This window comes from Rhinoderma darwinii, unplaced genomic scaffold, assembly GCF_050947455.1.
Source record: "Rhinoderma darwinii isolate aRhiDar2 unplaced genomic scaffold, aRhiDar2.hap1 Scaffold_277, whole genome shotgun sequence".
Taxonomy (NCBI): Eukaryota; Metazoa; Chordata; class Amphibia; order Anura; family Rhinodermatidae; genus Rhinoderma; species Rhinoderma darwinii.
In genome coordinates this window covers 13,911-33,943 of record NW_027463059.1, presented here as the reverse complement: position 1 = coordinate 33,943, position 20,033 = coordinate 13,911, and the positions used below count along the sequence as shown (strand labels likewise).

General features: G+C 45.3%; 3 non-coding genes across 3 annotated transcripts; all 3 read left to right on the top strand.

Annotated features, from left to right (window-relative positions):
• The first annotated feature begins 9,718 nt into the window (after window positions 1-9,718).
• On the top strand, window positions 9,719-9,909 carry LOC142703544 (U2 spliceosomal RNA). The gene has a single exon (XR_012867580.1). It is a non-coding gene; the product is annotated as a U2 spliceosomal RNA (small nuclear RNA).
• Window positions 9,910-11,143: 1,234 nt separating this feature from the next.
• LOC142703549 (U2 spliceosomal RNA) lies at window positions 11,144-11,334 on the top strand. The gene has a single exon (XR_012867585.1). It is a non-coding gene; the product is annotated as a U2 spliceosomal RNA (small nuclear RNA).
• Window positions 11,335-17,730: 6,396 nt separating this feature from the next.
• LOC142703545 (U2 spliceosomal RNA) lies at window positions 17,731-17,922 on the top strand. Its single transcript, XR_012867581.1, has one exon. It is a non-coding gene; the product is annotated as a U2 spliceosomal RNA (small nuclear RNA).
• Window positions 17,923-20,033: the final 2,111 nt, after the last annotated feature.

The window sequence follows — 20,033 nt, the reverse complement described above, 5'->3', positions numbered from 1 at the left end:
GCATTCGTCTCAGCGCCTGGCAATTAGTATAGAAGCACTGTTTCCCACTGTTTCTGAGGCTAATTCTTGAACCGTAAGTCATAGACGCTCGATCTTGGCGGCATTCGTCTCAGCGCCTGGCAATTAGTATAGAAGCACTGTCTTTGACTTCTCTGGATGTTTCCCAGGCGAGCTATTGACAAGTAAATCCTAGACGCTCGATCTTGGTTACTTTCGCGGCTAGCAGCAAAGTTCAGAACCATGTTTCTGTGAATAACTCTTGAACCGTAAGTCACAGACGCTCGCTCTTGGCTGCATTCGTTTCAGCTCGTGGCAGCCAGTCTAAAAAACACTATCTTGGACTTCTCTGGATGTTTCCCAGGCGAGCTATTGGCAGCATGTTTAGAACCACTGTTTCTGAGGCTAATTCTTGAACCGTAAGTCATAGACGCTCGATCTTGGCGGCATTCGTCTCAGCGCCTGGCAATTAGTATAGAAGCACTGTTTCCCACTGTTTCTGAGGCTAATTCTTGAACCGTAAGTCTTAGACGCTTGATCTTGGCGGCATTCGTCTCAGCGCCTGGCAATTAGTATAGAAGCACTGTCTTTGACTTCTCTGGATGTTTCCCAGGCGAGCTATTGACAAGTAAATCCTAGACGCTCGATCTTGGTTACTTTCGCTTTCGCGGCTGGCAGCAAAGTTCAGAACCATGTTCTGTGAATAACTCTTGAACCGTAAGTGACAGACGCTCGCTCTTGGCTGCATTCGTTTCAGCTCGTGGCAGCCAGTCTAAAAAACACTATCTTGGACTTCTCTGAATGTTTCCCAGGCGAGCTATTGGCAGCATGTTTAGAACCACTGTTTCTGAGGCTAATTCTTGAACCGTAAGTCATAGACGCTCGATCTTGGCGGCATTCGTCTCAGCGCCTGGCAATTAGTATAGAAGCACTGTTTCCCACTGTTTCTGAGGCTAATTCTTGAACCGTAAGTCTTAGACGCTTGATCTTGGCGGCATTCGTCTCAGCGCCTGGCAATTAGTATAGAAGCACTGTCTTTGACTTCTCTGGATGTTTCCCAGGCGAGCTATTCACAAGTAAATCCTAGACGCTCGATCTTGGTTACTTTCGCTTTCGCGGCTGGCAGCAAAGTTCAGAACCATGTTTCTGTGAATAACTCTTGAATCGTAAGTCACAGACGCTCGCTCTTGGTTGCATTCGTTTCAGCTCGTGGCAGCCAGTCTAAAAAACACTATATTGGACTTCTCTGGATGTTTCCCAGGCGAGCTATTAGCAGCATGTTCAGAACCACTGTTTCTGAGGCTAATTCTTGAACCGTAAGTCATAGACGCTCGATCTTGGCGGCATTCGTCTCAGCGCCTGGCAATTAGTATAGAAGCACTGTTTCCCACTGTTTCTGAGGCTAATTCTTGAACCGTAAGTCTTAGACGCTTGATCTTGGCGGCATTCGTCTCAGCGCCTGGCAATTAGTATAGAAGCACTGTCTTTGACTTCTCTGGATTTTTCCCAGGCGAGCTATTCACATGTAAATCCTAGACGCTCGATCTTGGTTACTTTCGCTTTCGCGGCTGGCAGCAAAGTTCAGAACCATGTTTCTGTGAATAACTCTTGAACCGTAAGTCACAGACGCTCGCTCTTGGCTGCATTCGTTTCAGCTCGTGGCAGCCAGTCTAAAAAACACTATCTTGGACTTCTCTGGATGTTTCCCAGGCGAGCTATTGGCAGCATGTTTTGAACCACTGTTTCTGAGGCTAATTCTTGAACCGTAAGTCATAGACGCTCGATCTTGGCGGCATTCGTCTCAGCGCCTGGCAATTAGTATAGAAGCACTGTTTCCCACTGTTTCTGAGGCTAATTCTTGAACCGTAAGTCTTAGACGCTTGATCTTGGCGGCATTCGTCTCAGCGCCTGGCAATTAGTATAGAAGCACTGTCTTTGACTTCTCTGGATGTTTCCCAGGCGAGCTATTCACAAGTAAATCCTAGACGCTCGATCTTGGTTACTTTCCCTTTCGCGGCTGGCAGCAAAGTTCAGAACCATGTTTCTGTGAATAACTCTTGAATCGTAAGTCACAGACGCTCGCTCTTGGTTGCATTCGTTTCAGCTCGTGGCAGCCAGTCTAAAAAACACTATATTGGACTTCTCTGGATGTTTCCCAGGCGAGCTATTGGCAGCATGTTCAAAACCACTGTTTCTGAGGCTAATTCTTGAACCGTAAGTCATAAACGCTCGATCTTGGCGGCATTCGTCTCAGCGGCTGGCAATTAGTATAGAAGCACTGTTTCCCACTGTTTCTGAGGCTAATTCTTGAACCGTAAGTCTTAGACGCTTGATCTTGGCGGCATTCGTCTCAGCGCCTGGCAATTAGTATAGAAGCACTGTCTTTGACTTATCTGGATGTTTCCCAGGCGAGCTATTCACAAGTAAATCCTAGACGCTCGATCTTGGTTACTTTCGCTTTCGCGGCTGGCAGCAAAGTTCAGAACCATGTTTCTGTGAATAACTCTTGAACCGTAAGTCACAGACGCTCGCTCTTGGCTGCATTCGTTTCAGCTCGTGGCAGCCAGTCTAAAAAAACACTATCTTGGACTTCTCTGGATGTTTCCCAGGCGAGCTATTGGCAGCATGTTCAGAACCACTGTTTCTGAGGCTAATTCTTGAACCGTAAGTCATAGACGCTCGATCTTGGCGGCATTCGTCTCAGCGCCTGGCAATTAGTATAGAAGCACTGTTTCCCACTGTTTCTGAGGCTAATTCTTGAACCGTAAGTCATAAACGCTCGATCTTGGCGGCATTCGTCTCAGCGGGCTGGCAATTAGTATAGAAGCATTGTTTCCCACTGTTTCTGAGGCTAATTTTTGAACCGTAAGTCTTAGACGCTTGATCTTGGCGGCATTCGTCTCAGCGCCTGGCAATTAGTATAGAAGCACTGTCTTTGACTTATCTGGATGTTTCCCAGGCGAGCTATTCACAAGTAAATCCTAGACGCTCGATCTTGGTTACTTTCGCTTTCGCGGCTGGCAGCAAAGTTCAGAACCATGTTTCTGTGAATAACTCTTGAACCGTAAGTCACAGACGCTCGCTCTTGGCTGCATTCGTTTCAGCTCGTGGCAGCCAGTATAAAAAACACTATCTTGGACTTCTCTGGATGTTTCCCAGGCGAGCTATTGGCAGCATGTTCAAAACCACTGTTTCTGAGGCTAATTCTTGAACCGTAAGTCATAAACGCTCGATCTTGGCGGCATTCGTCTCAGCGGCTGGCAATTAGTATAGAAGCACTGTTTCCCACTGTTTCTGAGGCTAATTCTTGAACCGTAAGTCTTAGACGCTTGATCTTGGCGGCATTCGTCTCAGCGCCTGGCAATTAGTATAGAAGCACTGTCTTTGACTTATCTGGATGTTTCCCAGGCGAGCTATTCACAAGTAATTCCTAGACGCTCGATCTTGGTTACTTTCGCTTTCGCGGCTGGCAGCAAAGTTCAGAACCATGTTTCTGTGAATAACTCTTGAACCGTAAGTCACAGACGCTCGCTCTTGGCTGCATTCGTTTCAGCTCGTGGCAGCCAGTCTAAAAAAACACTATCTTGGACTTCTCTGGATGTTTCCCAGGCGAGCTATTGGCAGCATGTTCAGAACCACTGTTTCTGAGGCTAATTCTTGAACCGTAAGTCATAGACGCTCGATCTTGGCGGCATTCGTCTCAGCGCCTGGCAATTAGTATAGAAGCACTGTTTCCCACTGTTTCTGAGGCTAATTCTTGAACCGTAAGTCATAGACGCTCGATCTTGGCGGCATTCGTCTCAGCGCCTGGCAATTAGTATAAAAGCACTGTTTCCCACTGTTTCTGAGGCTAATTCTTGAACCGTAAGTCTTTGACGCTTGATCTTGGCGGCATTCGTCTCAGCGCCTGGCAATTAGTATAGAAGCACTGTTTCCCACTGTTTCTGAGGCTAATTCTTGAACCGTAAGTCTTAGACGCTTGATCTTGGCGGCATTCGTCTCAGAGTCTGGCAATTAGTATAGAAGCACTGTCTTTGACTTATCTGGATGTTTCCCAGGCGAGCTATTCACAAGTAAATCCTAGACGCTCGATCTTGGTTATTTCGCTTTCGCGGCTGGCAGCAAAGTTCAGAACCATGTTTCTGTGAATAACTCTTGAACCGTAAGTCACAGACGCTCGCTCTTGGTTGCATTCGTTTCAGCTCGTGGCAGCCAGTCTAAAAAACACTATCTTGGACTTCTCTGGATGTTTCCCAGGCGAGCTATTGGCAGCATGTTCAGAACCACTGTTTCTGAGGCTAATTCTTGAACCGTAAGTCATAGACGCTCGATCTTGGCGGCATTCGTCTCAGCGCCTGGCAATTAGTATAGAAGCACTGTTTCCCACTGTTTCTGAGGCTAATTCTTGAACCGTAAGTCATAGACGCTCGATCTTGGCGGCATTCGTCTCAGCGCCTGGCAATTAGTATAGAAGCACTGTCTTTGACTTCTCTGGATGTTTCCCAGGCGAGCTATTGACAAGTAAATCCTAGACGCTCGATCTTGGTTATTTTCGCTTTCGCGGCTGGCAGCAAAGTTCAGAACCATGTTTCTGTGAATAACTCTTGAACCGTAAGTGACAGACGCTCGCTCTTGGCTGCATTCGTTTCAGCTCGTGGCAGCCAGTCTAAAAAACACTATCTTGGACTTCTCTGGATGTTTCCCAGGCGAGCTATTGGCAGCATGTTCAAAACCACTGTTTCTGAGGCTAATTCTTGAACCGTAAGTCATAAACGCTCGATCTTGGCGGCATTCGTCTCAGCGGCTGGCAATTAGTATAGAAGCACTGTTTCCCACTGTTTCTGAGGCTAATTCTTGAACCGTAAGTCTTAGACGCTTGATCTTGGCGGCATTCGTCTCAGCGCCTGGCAATTAGTATAGAAGCACTGTCTTTGACTTATCTGGATGTTTCCCAGGCGAGCTATTCACAAGTAAATCCTAGACGCTCGATCTTGGTTACTTTCGCTTTCGCGGCTGGCAGCAAAGTTCAGAACCATGTTTCTGTAAATAACTCTAGAACCGTAAGTCACAGACGCTCGCTCTTGGCTGCATTCGTTTCAGCTCGTGGCAGCCAGTCTAAAAAACACTATCTTGGACTTCTCTGGATGTTTCCCAGCCGAGCTATTGGCAGCATGTTCAAAACCACTGTTTCTGAGGCTAATTCTTGAACCGTAAATCATAAACGCTCGATCTTGGCGGCATTCGTCTCAGCGCCTGGCAACTAGTATAGAAGCACTGTTTCCCACTGTTTCTGAGGCTAATTCTTGAACCGTAAGTCTTAGACGCTTGATCTTGGCGGCATTCGTCTCAGCGCCTGGCAATTAGTATAGAAGCACTGTCTTTGACTTATCTGGATGTTTCCCAGGCGAGCTATTCACAAGTAAATCCTAGACGCTCGATCTTGGTTACTTTCGCTTTCGCGGCTGGCAGCAAAGTTCAGAACCATGTTTCTGTGAATAACTCTTGAACCGTAAGTCACAGACGCTCGCTCTTGGCTGCATTCGTTTCAGCTCGTGGCAGCCAGTCTAAAAAAACACTATCTTGGACTTCTCTGGATGTTTCCCAGGCGAGCTATTGGCAGCATGTTCAGAACCACTGTTTCTGAGGCTAATTCTTGAACCGTAAGTCATAGACGCTCGATCTTGGCGGCATTCGTCTCAGCGCCTGGCAATTAGTATAGAAGCACTGTTTCCCACTGTTTCTGAGGCTAATTCTTGAACCGTAAGTCATAGACGCTCGATCTTGGCGGCATTCGTCTCAGCGCCTGGCAATTAGTATAAAAGCACTGTTTCCCACTGTTTCTGAGGCTAATTCTTGAACCGTAAGTCTTTGACGCTTGATCTTGGCGGCATTCGTCTCAGCGCCTGGCAATTAGTACAGAAGCACTGTTTCCCACTGTTTCTGAGGCTAATTCTTGAACCGTAAGTCTTAGACGCTTGATCTTGGCGGCATTCGTCTCAGAGTCTGGCAATTAGTATAGAAGCACTGTCTTTGACTTATCTGGATGTTTCCCAGGCGAGCTATTCACAAGTAAATCCTAGACGCTCGATCTTGGTTACTTTCGCTTTCGCGGCTGGCAGCAAAGTTCAGAACCATGTTTCTGTGAATAACTCTTGAACCGTAAGTCACAGACGCTCGCTCTTGGTTGCATTCGTTTCAGCTCGTGGCAGCCAGTCTAAAAAACACTATCTTGGACTTCTCTGGATGTTTCCCAGGCGAGCTATTGGCAGCATGTTCAGAACCACTGTTTCTGAGGCTAATTCTTGAACCGTAAGTCATAGACGCTCGATCTTGGCGGCATTCGTCTCAGCGCCTGGCAATTAGTATAGAAGCACTGTTTCCCACTGTTTCTGAGGCTAATTCTTGAACCGTAAGTCATAGACGCTCGATCTTGGCGGCATTCGTCTCAGCGCCTGGCAATTAGTATAGAAGCACTGTCTTTGACTTCTCTGGATGTTTCCCAGGCGAGCTATTGACAAGTAAATCCTAGACGCTCGATCTTGGTTATTTTCGCTTTCGCGGCTGGCAGCAAAGTTCAGAACCATGTTTCTGTGAATAACTCTTGAACCGTAAGTGACAGACGCTCGCTCTTGGCTGCATTCGTTTCAGCTCGTGGCAGCCACTCTAAAAAACACTATCTTGGACTTCTCTGGATGTTTCCCAGGCGAGCTATTGGCAGCATGTTCAAAACCACTGTTTCTGAGGCTAATTCTTGAACCGTAAGTCATAAACGCTCGATCTTGGCGGCATTCGTCTCAGCGGCTGGCAATTAGTATAGAAGCACTGTTTCCCACTGTTTCTGAGGCTAATTCTTGAACCGTAAGTCTTAGACGCTTGATCTTGGCGGCATTCGTCTCAGCGCCTGGCAATTAGTATAGAAGCACTGTCTTTGACTTATCTGGATGTTTCCCAGGCGAGCTATTCACAAGTAAATCCTAGACGCTCGATCTTGGTTACTTTCGCTTTCGCGGCTGGCAGCAAAGTTCAGAACCATGTTTCTGTGAATAACTCTTGAACCGTAAGTGACAGACGCTCGCTCTTGGCTGCATTCGTTTCAGCTCGTGGCAGCCAGTCTAAAAAACACTATCTTGGACTTCTCTGGATGTTTCCCAGGCGAGCTATTGGCAGCATGTTTAGAACCACTGTTTCTGAGGCTAATTCTTGAACCGTAAGTCATAGACGCTCGATCTTGGCGGCATTCGTCTCAGCGCCTGGCAATTATTATAGAAGCACTGTTTCCCACTGTTTCTGAGGCTAATTCTTGAACCGTAAGTCTTAGACGCTTGATCTTGGCGGCATTCGTCTCAGCGCCTGGCAATTAGTATAGAAGCACTGTCTTTGACTTCTCTGGATGTTTCCCAGGCGAGCTATTGACAAGTAAATCCTAGACGCTCGATCTTGGTTACTTTCGCTTTCGCGGCTGGCAGCAAAGTTCAGAACCATGTTTCTGTGAATAACTCTTGAACCGTAAGTGACAGACGCTCGCTCTTGGCTGCATTCGTTTCAGCTCGTGGCAGCCAGTCTAAAAAACACTATCTTGGACTTCTCTGAATGTTTCCCAGGCGAGCTATTGGCAGCATGTTTAGAACCACTGTTTCTGAGGCTAATTCTTGAACCGTAAGTCATAGACGCTCGATCTTGGCGGCATTCGTCTCAGCGCCTGGCAATTAGTATAGAAGCACTGTTTCCCACTGTTTCTGAGGCTAATTCTTGAACCGTAAGTCTTAGACGCTTGATCTTGGCGGCATTCGTCTCAGCGCCTGGCAATTAGTATAGAAGCACTGTCTTTGACTTATCTGGATGTTTCCCAGGCGAGCTATTCACAAGTAAATCCTAGACGCTCGATCTTGGTTACTTTCGCTTTCGCGGCTGGCAGCAAAGTTCAGAACCATGTTTCTGTAAATAACTCTAGAACCGTAAGTCACAGACGCTCGCTCTTGGCTGCATTCGTTTCAGCTCGTGGCAGCCAGTCTAAAAAACACTATCTTGGACTTCTCTGGATGTTTCCCAGCCGAGCTATTGGCAGCATGTTCAAAACCACTGTTTCTGAGGCTAATTCTTGAACCGTAAATCATAAACGCTCGATCTTGGCGGCATTCGTCTCAGCGCCTGGCAACTAGTATAGAAGCACTGTTTCCCACTGTTTCTGAGGCTAATTCTTGAACCGTAAGTCTTAGACGCTTGATCTTGGCGGCATTCGTCTCAGCGCCTGGCAATTAGTATAGAAGCACTGTCTTTGACTTATCTGGATGTTTCCCAGGCGAGCTATTCACAAGTAAATCCTAGACGCTCGATCTTGGTTACTTTCGCTTTCGCGGCTGGCAGCAAAGTTCAGAACCATGTTTCTGTGAATAACTCTTGAACCGTAAGTCACAGACGCTCGCTCTTGGCTGCATTCGTTTCAGCTCGTGGCAGCCAGTCTAAAAAAAAACTATCTTGGACTTCTCTGGATGTTTCCCAGGCGAGCTATTGGCAGCATGTTCAGAACCACTGTTTCTGAGGCTAATTCTTGAACCGTAAGTCATAGACGCTCGATCTTGGCGGCATTCGTCTCAGCGCCTGGCAATTAGTATAGAAGCACTGTTTCCCACTGTTTCTGAGGCTAATTCTTGAACCGTAAGTCATAGACGCTCGATCTTGGCGGCATTCGTCTCAGCGCCTGGCAATTAGTATAGAAGCACTGTCTTTGACTTCTCTGGATGTTTCCCAGGCGAGCTATTGACAAGTAAATCCTAGACGCTCGATCTTGGTTATTTTCGCTTTCGCGGCTGGCAGCAAAGTTCAGAACCATGTTTCTCTGAATAACTCTTGAACCGTAAGTGACAGACGCTCGCTCTTGGCTGCATTCGTTTCAGCTCGTGGCAGCCAGTCTAAAAAACACTATCTTGGACTTCTCTGGATGTTTCCCAGGCGAGCTATTGGCAGCATGTTCAAAACCACTGTTTCTGAGGCTAATTCTTGAACCGTAAGTCATAAACGCTCGATCTTGGCGGCATTCGTCTCAGCGGCTGGCAATTAGTATAGAAGCACTGTTTTCCACTGTTTCTGAGGCTAATTCTTGAACCGTAAGTCTTAGACGCTTGATCTTGGCGGCATTCGTCTCAGCGCCTGGCAATTAGTATAGAAGCACTGTCTTTGACTTATCTGGATGTTTCCCAGGCGAGCTATTCACAAGTAATTCCTAGACGCCCGATCTTGGTTACTTTCGCTTTCGCGGCTGGCAGCATAGTGGAGCCCTGAGGAGCCAGAGCCAGCTATCTGACATCATAATGGGGCCTCAGAGATAAAAGCCTGGGCCCAGGTAGTGTTGGTCAGTGCTGCTCAGCAGGCAGCACTGGACTGGACTGGATTACAGCTGATACAAGGTGTGAAGGAACAAGGGGTGGCTGTGGGCATGCACTTGCTGCCGCTGCCAGTGTTTATCTGCATGGCAGCAGGGCATTTGGGCGTTGCCAGGAAGGCGTTTTTATGTAGATTCCTCCTCTTTCAGCACTGCATTGTGGTGCAAGCAAAAGAAGCAAATCCTGTCTGGCTTCCTCTCCGGCCTTTATTCACCTCCCGTGTAGCTGTGAGTGTGTGAGCCTGCAGGGCCCCATGGAATTGCCTAGAAGTAGGCTGAATCGCTGCAAGGGCTGAACAGCAGTATCGGGCAGGCTCGGGCAACGCGCGGCCCGTTCGGGTTATCGCTTCTCGGCCTTTTGGCTAAGATCAAGTGTAGTATCTGTTCTTATCAGTTTAATATCTGATACGTCCCCTATCTGGGGACCATATATTAAATGGATTTTTAGAACAGGGAGATGGAAATAGAGCTTGCTCTGTCCACTCCACGCATTGACGTGGTATTGCAGTATTTCCAGGACCGGTGCACCCTTTCCTTATGTGTTGACTAAAATCAGATTCCAAAAGTGTTTTTTGTGTTTGCCATTGTTTCTGTCTTTCTGAAGGGATCTCCCCTTTTAATCCCATTATTTCAACACCTGTTGGACAATGCATGAGTGATAATGAGCTAATTGATTAAATGCAATTAATGAATACATTGCCACCTCTTGTTTTGTGTCGTCTGTGTGTCTGTGTTTCCGGCATTTCACATTGGAACAGCTCATTCACCTTCCTTGTCTTCTCTCCGCCCTCCCTTTTAGGTAAGTTAAAGAGCTGCACCTGAGCCAGCCACTGATTGATGCAGCACCACAGTCAAATAGTGGAGTGGAGTAGGGGAACAGCAAACAGCCATTAAAGCCGCCCGCCCGCCCGCCACAATGGACCAACCTGTGTACACTAGATGGATGTGATGGAATGTACTGTCGTCCCTACATTTCAAGAAGGAGTAAGAATTGCAGTTGCAACAAAGCCTTGCTTGCCTACAAAGAGAGCAGCAATTTGGATTTGTTACTATGTTACCTAGAAGAATAACAAACTGTGCAAGGATGGAGGTTGTAGGAGCAAGGAGAAGTTGTCTGTAAAGTTGGTGGATGCTTATTTTCCATTTTGCAGTCCCTTGTCTCCCTCTTGTGGCCTCCTGGAGGCAACTAGCTGTGCAAAAAAAGACAGCCTGGCGGCCGGCTGTTGCAGTGTTGCCCTCTCAGGCAACACTGAGTGACTGACTGAGCCGCACCGTCTTATATAAAGTTCAGACGGAACTTTGCACGTGTCATAGTGGAGCCCTGAGGAGCCAGAGCCAGCTTTCTGACATCATAATGGGGCCTCAGAGATAAAAGCCTGGGCCCAGGCAGTGTTGGTCAGTGCTGCTCAGCAGGCAGCACTGGACTGGACTGGATTACAGCTGATACAAGGTGTGAAGGAACAAGGGGTGGCTGTGGGCATGCACTTGCTGCCGCTGCCAGTGTTTATCTGCATGGCAGCAGGGCATTTGGGCGTTGCCAGGAAGGCGTTTTTTTGTAGATTCCTCCTCTTTCAGCACTGCATTGTGGTGCAAGCAAAAGAAGCAAATCCTGTCTGGCTTCCTCTCCGGCCTTTATTCACCTCCCGTGTAGCTGTGAGTGTGTGAGCCTGCAGGGCCCCATGGAATTGCCTAGAAGTAGGCTGAATCCCTGCAAGGGCTGAACAGCAGTATCGGGCAGGCTCGGGCAACGCGCGGCCCGTTCGGGTTATCGCTTCTCGGCCTTTTGGCTAAGATCAAGTGTAGTATCTGTTCTTATCAGTTTAATATCTGATACGTCCCCTATCTGGGGACCATATATTAAATGGATTTTTAGAACAGGGAGATGGAAATAGAGCTTGCCCTGTCCACTCCACGCATTGACCTGGTATTGCAGTATTTCCAGGACCGGTGCACCCTTTCCTTATGTGTTGACTAAAATCAGATTCCAAAAGTGTTTTTTGTGTTTGCCATTGTTTCTGTCTTTCTGAAGGGATCTCCCCTTTTAATCCCATTATTTCAACACCTGTTGGACAATGCATGAGTGATAATGAGCTAATTGATTAAATGCAATTAATGAATACATTGCCACCTCTTGTTTTGTGTCGTCTGTGTGTCTGTGTTTCCGGCATTTCACATTGGAACAGCTCATTCACCTTCCTTGTCTTCTCTCCGCCCTCCCTTTTAGGTAAGTTAAAGAGCTGCACCTGAGACAGCCACTGATTGATGCAGCACCACAGTCAAATAGTGGAGTGGAGTAGGGGAACAGCAAACAGCCATTAAAGCCGCCCGCCCGCCACAATGGACCTACCTGTGTACACTAGATGGATGTGATGGAATGTACTGTCGTCCCTACATTTCAAGAAGGAGTAAGAATTGCAGTTGCAACAAAGCCTTGCTTGCCTACAAAGAGAGCAGCAATTTGGATTTGTTACTATGTTACCTAGAAGAATAACAAACTGTGCAAGGATGGAGGTTGTAGGAGCAAGGAGAAGTTGTCTGTAAAGTTGGTGGATGCTTATTTTCCATTTTGCAGTCCCTTGTCTCCCTCTTGTGGCCTCCTGGAGGCAACTAGCTCTGCAAAAAAAGACAGCCTGGCGGCCGGCTGTTGCAGTGTTGCCCTCTCAGGCAACACTGAGTGACTGACTGAGCCGCACCGTCTTATATAAAGTTCAGACGGAACTTTGCACGTGTCATAGTGGAGCCCTGAGGAGCCAGAGCCAGCTTTCTGACATCATAATGGGGCCTCAGAGATAAAAGCCTGGGCCAAGGCAGTGTTGGTCAGTGCTGCTCAGCAGGCAGCACTGGACTGGACTGGATTACAGCTGATACAAGGTGTGAAGGAACAAGGGGTGGCTGTGGGCATGCACTTGCTGCCGCTGCCAGTGTTTATCTGCATGGCAGCAGGGCATTTGGGCGTTGCCAGGAAGGCGTTTTTATGTAGATTCCTCCTCTTTCAGCACTGCATTGTGGTGCAAGCAAAAGAAGCAAATCCTGTCTGGCTTCCTCTCCGGCCTTTATTCACCTCCCGTGTAGCTGTGAGTGTGTGAGCCTGCAGGGCCCCATGGAATTGCCTAGAAGTAGGCTGAATCGCTGCAAGGGCTGAACAGCAGTATCGGGCAGGCTCGGGCAACGCGCGGCCCGTTCGGGTTATCGCTTCTCGGCCTTCTGGCTGAGATCAAGTGTAGTGCTGTTTATTCGTATCAGTACTGCCTTGGTCTTGGTTGGGAGGTGCTCTCTCTCGGCCTCGGGGGATTGTCCAGGTTCGCCTGGACTTCACCCCCGTGCTGCTATTTGGGAGAGAGGCTTAGTCCGGAGCAACGAGCGGCGATCCCCCTGGCCACAGTGACCCGTGTGTCTCTGTGGTGCGATACCCATTCAGTGAGTTATCATGGCGGCAGATGATACTCTCACGTTCGAGCCGAACTTCACTCGGCTAAAAAACTCGGTACGTTTTACGTATACGGAGGAGGCTCCAGCCAATCGTGGATTGAAACACCTGATCGAAGAGGTGCTTTTGGGAGTATTTGCGATCCGGCCATTGGAGATTTTGGCAATCCAGGACTATCCTAGGCGTGGGATCTATGATGTGACCTTGCGATATGACGGTATATACTTGGATTTTGCAAATCGCTTGAAAAAGGTAGGCAGAGATCCCAGGCTTAAAGGGGTCCAGATTGTGGAGCATTTTTCTTCGGATCGGAAACTCATGGTGATTAAAATGTATTCTCCTTATATAACTGAAGATGAGATAATATTCTTTTTAAAAAATTTTTGTACTTTGGTTATTCCTAAGGGGAAGGTTATGAATGAGTTTGATGTATGGACCTCTAAATGGAAATTTTTTGTTGAACTTAAAGACGACCCAAAAGCACCTGAGGAAAAATTGGTACCCCCAGCTCGTTTTAAATTGGGCAATATTAACGGTGATATTTTTTTTAATGGTATGGAGGAATTTTGTCGAATTTGCAAAAAATATGGGCATACAAAAAATGATTGCGAGAGTACTTGCACAAATTGTGGCAGCCAAAACCATACTGTTAAAAGTTGTAACAAACCAAAAAAGTGTAGTCTGTGTCAAGACACCAGTCACTTTTACGTAGCTTGTCCCCACAGACAGAAACCGCAGAAGAGACCACAAAATTCTACATACCGACCCCAACGAGAGAAACAACTGGAAAACCAGCCGGCCCCCGAAGAGGAAGCAAGAATGGAGACCCAAGAAGCAAGTCACACTCCGGATATTAATACTGGTAAGTCTGTTGCCTCTCTTGATAACAAAGGATTTCAGTCTCAAATTAGGATGAAGGACCGACAAAAGGAGAGGAAGCGAATAGAGAAGCAGGGGACGGGGATGCCTTTTTCTCGAAAGGAAGGTAGAAACCCGGAGGAAGCTGTTTCTCAAGAAAAACAAGAAGATCTAGGTGCGAAAAAACGGAAGACAGGTGAGCCTCAAAATCAGGACGTACTAAGGATGACAAACCGGTACTTAGCAATACAACCTGTAGGTGAACCTGGAGCAACCAGCACTGTCCCGGAAACCCCAGAAGAGATGGCCCAGATGTCTGTTGGACAGCCTGGCGCTTCCCATTCAGGAGGCCCTATGGAAGAGACGGACTACGGGTCAAAAATACCAGAGAGGGGAAAGACGGGTTTAACGATCATTCCAAATACTCTCCTTAGTCCTCTGTGTGAGGATTTTTCGGAGGAGGCAACAGACAGCGATTCCAGTTCTACAGGCTTTTTGCACGGCGTGACTTCTAGAGGGGACCTGGATAACTCTGACAGCTCTCAGGGGTTGGCTAGGCTGGAAGAAGAAATAAAGATTTTAAGGGGTTGAAAATTGTGTTTTATCCCACCTTTTATATCTCATCAATGGCAGTTTTAAAAGGACTCTCCCTAAATGTAAGGGGACTCAAGTCAAAAATACGCAGAACAGTCCTTTTTAATTATTTATCCCTGCTTTCTGCTTCAGTGTTCTTTTTGCAGGAGTGTGGCATCCCTCATCGGGCAGAATACAAAAAGTACGAAACAGATTGGAAATATGGAACTTCGGTATGGTCTGGTTCTAACCTATCAAAATCTGCAGGAGTGGCAATCCTTTTTAAGGGTAATATTAATATTGCTTTTAAACAAGAAATTTTACCAGGCAGGATTTTATTAGTAAAGGCTTTTATAAATGGTATTAAGTGGCAGTTTTTAAATTTTTATGGATCACCAGATAAAAAAGAAAGAGAAGAAATGCTGGGAATTTTACCTCTTTTTATAACCGATTCCTGTCCCTTGGTTTTAGCTGGGGATTTTAATTGTGTTTTAAGAGGTGAAAAAAGAATTACGCAGTCCTCCAGTAGAAACTACGATAGAACTTCTGGTCTTTTAAGTAACATTGTGAGTGATTTTAAACTTACAGATGTCTTCAAAAATTGTAATAAAAAAATGTCAGATCTAGATAGCACTACTTGGAGTAACATACGATGTAGCTCAAGAATTGATTTTATTTTTTCTTCTCAGCAAATTTTACCTGTCCACTGTGAGCTTTTAACAAACATGTTCTCTGACCATAAAGGCCTTTTATTTGTTCTAAATTTTGACTCTGGTTTTAGAAGAGGCTCCAGTTCATGGAAGATGAATGTAGCACTTTTAAAGGATGGAAAAATAATCGCAGATTTTATCAGGTTTTATAATAGGTGTAAGCAAAAGAGAGACCCTACAGAATCCATGACGTTATGGTGGGATAAGATGAAGAAGAAGATCAAAAACTTTTTCATAAGGTATGGAATTCAAAGAGCAAAAGAAAAAAGAGCGGTCTATGAAAAATTAAATATTCAATTGCAAACTCTTTACAAAATAAGGTCTGTGGGGGTAGAAGTGACTGAGGAGATAATACAGGTAAAAAAAGAAGCCCAAATGTTTCTGGAAGATAAAGGAAAAGAGATAATTTTTAAAGCAAAAATACAACACATGGAAGAAAACGAGAAATGCTCCAGATAATTTTTTAAAAAAAGTATACAAAAGAAGATTCATATAGATAAAATGGAAGGAGAAACCGATATTGATAACATTTTAAAAAAAAATCATATTTATTATAAAGATCTTTTTAGCGAAAAAAATGTGGATACTAATTTTATGGAGAACGTTTTAAAAGAAGTTTCATGTGTTTTAGATTTTAATGCCCAATCTGCTTTATTACAGCCCATCACCGAGAAAGAGATGCTGGATACTATAAATAGTTTTAAGTTGGGCAAGGTTCCAGGAGCTGATGGGGTACCAATCGAATTTTACAGAACTTTTTATGAGGTTTTAAAGGATGATTTTTTATCTCTCCTTTTAGAAGTTTTTAGCTCAAAGATTTTACCAGAATCCTGGAAAATGGGTGATGTATCATTACTGCACAAAAAAGGTAATAAAGAAGAGATCAAGAACTGGAGGCCGATAACTTTATTAAATTGCGACTACAAGGTAATGGCCAAGATCTGTGCAAACAGACTCAAAACTGTGATCGAGAAACTTATTCACCCCAATCAAGTTTGTGGAATTCCAGGAAGAAGTATATGGGAAAATCTTAACCTCATAAAAGATCTGATAGATGATGCAAACAGCAGGAAAAGCAACTTGGCAATTTTAATGGTAGATTTTGAAAAAGCATTTGATAGGGTCTCACACCAGTTTTTATTCAATGTTTTAGGAAAGATGGGCGTACCAGAAAATTTTATAAATTCTTTAAAAACATTTTATAGGGACTGTCAAAGTAGAATTTTAATTAATGGTTTTAAGTCCCAGGCTGTTCCCCTCAGGTCCGGTGTGAAACAAGGTTGTCCCCTATCACCTCTACTTTTTATCTGTGCCCTTGAACCCCTTTTATGCATGATTAGGAGAGACAATGACATTTGTGGGGTAGCTCTCCCGGGTAGCAAGGGTACTGAAGCCAAGGTTGTAAGTTACATGGATGATGTTGCAATAACCTGTAAGGATAATATATCATTAAAAAAGACCTTAAAGCAAATCCATTATTTCTGCTGTGCATCAGGTTTTAAAGTAAATTTTAATAAATGTGAGATTTTAAAGATTGGTGCAATAGATATGCAAGACATTGAGATTCCAATTGTAGAGAAAGTGAAGATTTTAGGTATTTATTTTAATGAATACAATAATGTAACGGAGAACTGGGAGGGGATCATGCAAAAAGTAAACCAGAAGTTATGTATATGGAGAATGAGAGATCTGACTATGGAGGGCAAAGTGCTTATTATTAAAATGGTGATCCTGCCTTTGATTTTATACTTGAGCTTAGTCTTCCCCCCTCCCACCCGTATTTTATGCAAATTGCAAAAAGCATGTTTTACTTTCTTTTGGAATTCAAAAATGGAAAAATTAAAAAGAGAAATCGTTTTTAAACCCAAAGATAAAGGAGGAAAAGATTTTACTGATTTTAGAGTTTTCTTATACACTAAGTTCTTTTCATTATGTTTTAGGAATTTTTTTAAAGAAAACTATTGGTCATTCTTCTTGAGATACAATTTGGGAAATTTCATGAGGCGTTTTGGGTGGTTTCAAACTGATCTTAAACATCCCTACAGTTTTAACATGCCAGATATTTATGAGATTTTAGAGAAAATTGTTATCCTTTTTAATCTCACTAAGGTAAAAACAGATGTCTTAATGAATGGCAAAGTTTTAACAAAATTTATTTAAAAATCCACTGAGGTTTGTTTTATTGGGAATTTTAATGAGATACAATGTAAGAATATATGGAAAATGCTGAATTCTTTTTATCTTTTTAATTCCCAGAAAGACCTAGCCTGGAGCTGCGTCCACAGTTGCCTGCCATGCCGTTCCTTCCAACACAGAAGGCGTTTGTCATCTACAGCCAATTGCCCAAGAGAGGGATGCCACAATGAGGAAACCATTTTTCATTTATTATGGACTTGCGAGTTTGCGAAGGACGTTTGGAAGAAGATTTTACCGCTATTAAAAACAATCACGGCAATAAAGACTTTTAACTACTACGTCATATTATATGGACAAATAGACTGTGTTTCCTTTCCGGACAGATGGACGGCATGGAGGATCATTAACTGTGTGAAAGCAGCTCTTTGGAAGGCACGGAACATTTTACTTTTTAAAAAGGATATTTTATCGGTGGATAATGTAATTGGGATGATTTTAAGTGAAATGTTTTTATATCTTTTACTTGATAAACAAAAGGACGCTTCTGCATATGTAAAATGGCATTTTAATGATTGGAATTCTATATTGTAATGTAAATGTCTTGCACCTGTATGTAAAATCTTTTTTGAAATTTGAATAAACGGTTTTGTATCCTTGTGGTACAGCCAAAACAAAAAACAAAAAAAAAATCTGTTCTTATCAGTTTAATATCTGATACGTCCCCTATCTGGGGACCATATATTAAATGGATTTTTAGAACAGGGAGATGGAAATAGAGCTTGCTCTGTCCACTCCACGCATTGACCTGGTATTGCAGTATTTCCAGGACCGGTGCACCCTTTCCTTATGTGTTGACTAAAATCAGATTCCAAAAGTGTTTTTTGTGTTTGCCATTGTTTCTGTCTTTCTGAAGGGATCTCCCCTTTTAATCCCATTATTTCAACACCTGTTGGACAATGCATGAGTGATAATGAGCTAATTGATTAAATGCAATTAATGAATACATTGCCACCTCTTGTTTTGTGTCGTCTGTGTGTCTGTGTTTCCGGCATTTCACATTGGAACAGCTCATTCACCTTCCTTGTCTTCTCTCCGCCCTCCCTTTTAGGTAAGTTAAAGAGCTGCACCTGAGCCAGCCACTGATTGATGCAGCACCACAGTCAAATAGTGGAGTGCAGTAGGGGAACAGCAAACAGCCATTAAAGCCGCCCGCCCGCCCGCCACAATGGACCTACCTGTGTACACTAGATGGATGTGATGGAATGTACTGTCGTCCCTACATTTCAAGAAGTAGTAAGAATTGCAGTTGCAACAAAGCCTTGCTTGCCTACAAAGAGAGCAGCAATTTGGATTTGTTACTATGTTACCTAGAAGAATAACAAACTGTGCAAGGATGGAGGTTGTAGGAGCAAGGAGAAGTTGTCTGTAAAGTTGGTGGATGCTTATTTTCCATTTTGCAGTCCCTTGTCTCCCTCTTGTGGCCTCCTGGAGGCAACTAGCTGTGCAAAAAAAGACAGCCTGGCGGCCGGCTGTTGCAGTGTTGCCCTCTCAGGCAACACTGAGTGACTGACTGAGCCGCACCGTCTTATATAAAGTTCAGACGGAACTTTGCACGTGTCATAGTGGAGCCCTGAGGAGCCAGAGCCAGCTTTCTGACATCATAATGGGGCCTCAGAGATAAAAGCCTGGGCCCAGGCAGTGTTGGTCAGTGCTGCTCAGCAGGCAGCACTGGACTGGACTGGATTACAGCTGATACAAGGTGTGAAGGAACAAGGGGTGGCTGTGGGCATGCACTTGCTGCCGCTGCCAGTGTTTATCTGCATGGCAGCAGGGCATTTGGGCGTTGCCAGGAAGGCGTTTTTATGTAGATTCCTCCTCTTTCAGCACTGCATTGTGGTGCAAGCAAAAGAAGCAAATCCTGTCTGGCTTCCTCTCCGGCCTTTATTCACCTCCCGTGTAGCTGTGAGTGTGTGAGCCTGCAGGGCCCCATGGAATTGCCTAGAAGTAGGCTGAATCGCTGCAAGGGCTGAACAGCAGTATCGGGCAGGCTCGGGCAACGCGCGGCCCGTTCGGGTTATCGCTTCTCGGCCTTTTGGCTAAGACCAAGTGTACTTGTACAGGAGGTTTTTAGTCAGAAGGTGCTCAGGTACCCTCTCTCTCGGCCTCGGGGGATCGTCCAGGTTCGCCTGGACTTCACCCCCGTGCTGCTATTTGGGAGAGAGGCTTAGTCCTGAGCAACGAGTTGCGATCCCCCCCCAGCCCTTTGGTAAGTCTCAGGACCCCATAGGGCGCAGCAATTGCTGTGCGGTTCGGCCTGGCCACGGAAATGGCAGGCGAGCCTGATGCGGTGCCGGTGTATGCCCGGCTAAGGAACTCTGCCCGATTTATCGTGGCAGAGGGTGGAGGCGGTCCACGTGGCGTAAAGTTCTTGGTCCACAAGATCTTGGAAGAACTACTGGCGGTCCACAAGAATGAGATTCTGGCTATCCAGGACTACCCGAAACGAGGAATTTTCGACGTCACCTTTATGGGAGAAGGAATCCTCCATGATGCCATGGACCGAGCTGAGAGGAGAAAAGGTGAACTCGTGGTAGCGGGAGTCCAGGTAGTAGAACATGCCTTCGAAATTACCAAACTCGTTGTGATTAAAATGTACTCCCCATATGTGAAGGATATGGAAGTGGCAGCATTCTTAGCTGCCTACTTCAAGAATGTCAAACTGTTGGGGAGAGTTATGAACGAGTGTGGAGTGTGGACCGTCAAGTGGAAGTTTTTAGTAACATTGATAAAGGACCCCTCCACCCAAGAAACGAGATTACCACCGGCTCGTTTTAAAATTGGAAATGTGAATGGCGACCTCTATTTTTCAGGGATGCCAAACTTCTGCAGGGCCTGCGGTACCTATGGACATACCAGTTTTAACTGCGATGTCACCTGTAGAAACTGTGGAAGC